Here is a 3,487-nt window from a genome sequence, read left to right on the forward strand (position 1 = left end):
ATTTCCAGAAATTGGACTGTATCACTAGAAATGATTACAGTACAAATGATTTTCACTTGGTCTCAAGAAATACATTTTCACACTGTTAGAAAGAGAGAAAAGAATTATCAATGATGTTAAACTGTTGTTACCCACTACTGAGTATGGTACACGTCAATGGTAGGCCAGGATGTATGGGCTACAGAATGTGACACTAGGCTTTGGGTAGAGTGAAAAAGATACCAATTAAAAGACAACATACAATATGTTTCTACAACATATTCACCATTTATATTAGAGCATGTCAAATCAAAAACCCCAGCACGCTACAAAACAGAGAACTTGCCAGGGTCACAACACACATTTCCCAGATCAAATTCCCTTACAATACAAAAATAATTTCTAACATAAAAATGTAGCCTTAACACAAAACATTAAGTTTCTGTCCTTTTATGTCCTTATTAGATCCACAGAGGCGAGCGCAAGCCGAAAAGAGCAGTAATTGAAGAGAGTTGGCTGCTTCACTCCAAAAATGTCCTTTGGAGGATTAAAGTGACGTCCCGTGAATTGAAACAGTCCAAAACAAAAAGGAAAGGATATTGAAAGCAAAATGAACGGGGAAAACCATAATGTTCGTGTCAAATGTCCATCTTGCATAAATAATAATAATAATTATTATTTATTTATCATTATAAATAATCATGTATCCATAGAAAATATTGTATGCAACCCTAATGAAGAATGACATTCTTAAATACAAACATAGGATATAGGGAAAAATAATAAAATGGGCATTAACAAAATGAAATAAAAACATCACAAGTAAGAGTTTGAAAAGTTTAAATATTTACAATTACCCCCGCCCCCGCCCCCCAAAAAGGTTTGAACATTCCAAAAAAAAAATAAAAAATTGAATTGTCCTTCAAAAATTGGAAATAGTCCTTTAAATCCTCAAAAGAGACGATGTAGAGAGTTCCTTTAAGTTGTTCAAAAAGAAAAATAGCTCCTTTCAAGCAGTTCAGTTCAAGGCGTTGAAGTCAGTCATAGTCAGTGATGTGACACGAGCAGGCCACAATCCTACCAAATATGCCATGCGCAATGTAGAACAGGATCACATTCGAATGAGTGGGTGGCTCGCCATCTAGTAGTCGACGAATCCTCAGCAGAATCCAGATCCAGCTCAAAAACTTCACCTATGTGAACATATGTCATCAGTTAAGTTTGGTTTATTTGATAGGGACATACACATCATGTAGCCTAGGCTGTAGAGCAGCATAACAGAAAAGCATCATAGCAGTTACAGCCGTAAGCTACACACCCAGGACAATGTTGAATTCCTATCAAATATCATCAGTTTAAACTTAAAGTTGTGCAACATTTAAAATCAATCTTCTCAAAAGAAAAGCTATGCAAACTGCAAACCTGCAAACACCTTTTTCCTACTGCATTGCATACCATTCAGTTAAATAACCATTATCAAGTAAACAGGGTGAATACGTAAGGGTTAACGTTCGGCGAGAAGGTCGCTACCGTGGAATAGCAGCACGACAGAGAGAATCTTTAGACCCCGACGCGGAGCGGAGGGGTCTTGTTCTCTCTGGAGTGCTGCTATTCCACAAAGCGACCGACTCGCCGAAAGTTAACCCGCTTATTATATGGATATACTTAAATGATTCACACATGGCGGGGACATTTCTTTAGGCCTATTTAATGTTAAGATTGTTGCTGCGCAAAACAAAACAGTGCCGTTGTGGAACACCGCTAGGCAACAGCTAGGTAGCCAGGACAACAGGTGTTGTCTATCACAGCAGCTGATTAGAGTCTTGTTGAAAAGTCGCTTTAGCAGTGAAAAGTCTTGTTGCCATTGACAGCGGTCTGTTAATAGACCAACCCGTCCGTTATCGAAAAATAACAGACGTGCGAACGTTGGGGAGCCCCGTTGAAATGAATGGAGCATTCGACCGATGACGTCACACCATATAATAATATGAAATAACAACATAGTGTACTGAAATTGAGGTAACCTTGCAATTATACATGGGCCCGTACAGTGTTCAACACAATGTTATGAGGAGGGGCAAGACACTGGCAGCCAAACATGTGAGATAAGTTTTTGACCGTCAGCTGTTTCCAACAATCAGAGGTGGAGTTGTGCACAGCTAGGTTCGCACAGTCAGGTTATAAACAACATTTAGAACCCATGTATAGGCCTAGAGAATTACACCTTGCATGCAATGGGTGCGTGATCACAGCATGTGAAAGACAGTCTGCTTACTCCGAACTCATTTCAACCAGCCAACATCAAACTTAAGTATTAATAAAACAAAATACAAATTGCAGGTTTCACCTGAAGCATTTGGCAGTGATAGACAATATAAGACTTAGGTTACAACAGTATGGGGAAAAATAGACAAGTTGCCTTACCAAAACGATTGAAACAGAAGAAATGCTCGATGGAATACTCCATGGAATCCATACTGAAAAAGAAACACAAAGGACAGGAGAGTCATAACATACACAGGGCAGCCGTGGCCTAGTGGTGAGGCAGCCGTGGCCTAGTGATAAGAGAGTTGGTCTTTCAATCTGGGGGTTGCAGGTTCGAATCCCTATGACCGCTCCCTACATCTCCATGGCTGAAATGCCCTTGAAAAGGCACCTAAACCCACATTACTCCAGGGACTGTAAACAATACCCTGACATATAATAACTAAGTCGCTTTGAATAAAATGAAAGTGTCAGCTAAGTGAAATGTAATGCAATGTAATGACATCACAGTTTGAAATCATTGGCTCAGGAGTAAGCTTACATGATCAATGCAAACAAATATATCTCTATGCATTAAGTTTTTTGTCTAAAGTAAAATGTATTCCATGGCAAACTATTATCAGTTTTGTTTTTTTTTGTAAACAGGCTTGGTTAACACATGCCAGTTGAATTATGACTGAACAAACTAACCACGGTAATACGCTATGCGAATGATGATTCTCCTCTTTGGCTTCTCTGAAGTCCAGGCGAACAAAGTTGGCAGGCACAGCATCCTTTATTAGCGTTGTCATACCACGGGTGACCTTAACAAAGCATTGCTTCTCAACGTGCTCAGATCAAACCTCGGTCTCAGCGTTGATCTGTAACCATAAATACCAGCATGTATTTTAGTTCGTTAGCAAAACAACTTCATTTTGGCACAAGTATGCTACTGGTTCTGGTAACACATCTGGTAAGCCATCGGATCGCTTAACACAAAATTGAAAGCATAATCAGTGTTTCCCACAGAAATTTTGGAAACTATGGGGGCAGCCGGGGTTTATTTTGTCCGGGGGGGGGGGGGGGGGGGGGGGGGGGGGGGGGTCTTCTCACACGGGCCTTTTTTTTTTGGGGGGGGGGGGGTGTATTCTTGCAGCGTAAATGCAAAACGGCAAAACAATGACTACAGTATGACATTGGCGCATGGAGAAACTGTAGGCCTGGGCCTATATTTCAGCCATTTATATTTTGAGAAATAAGGCTA

At 40.2% G+C, this 3,487-nt stretch overlaps 1 long non-coding RNA gene across 1 annotated transcript; it reads right to left on the minus strand.

Annotated features, from left to right (window-relative positions):
* Positions 1 to 889: 889 nt before the first annotated feature.
* On the minus strand, positions 890 to 3,212 carry LOC134461779 (uncharacterized). The gene is made up of 3 exons (XR_010037411.1): positions 2,935 to 3,212; positions 2,404 to 2,456; positions 890 to 1,172 (listed from the first exon to the last, which is right to left on the minus strand). It is a non-coding gene; the product is annotated as an uncharacterized LOC134461779 (long non-coding RNA).
* Positions 3,213 to 3,487: the final 275 nt, after the last annotated feature.

Source organism: Engraulis encrasicolus, chromosome 13 (assembly GCF_034702125.1).
Source record: "Engraulis encrasicolus isolate BLACKSEA-1 chromosome 13, IST_EnEncr_1.0, whole genome shotgun sequence".
In the NCBI taxonomy this organism is placed as follows: Eukaryota; Metazoa; Chordata; class Actinopteri; order Clupeiformes; family Engraulidae; genus Engraulis; species Engraulis encrasicolus.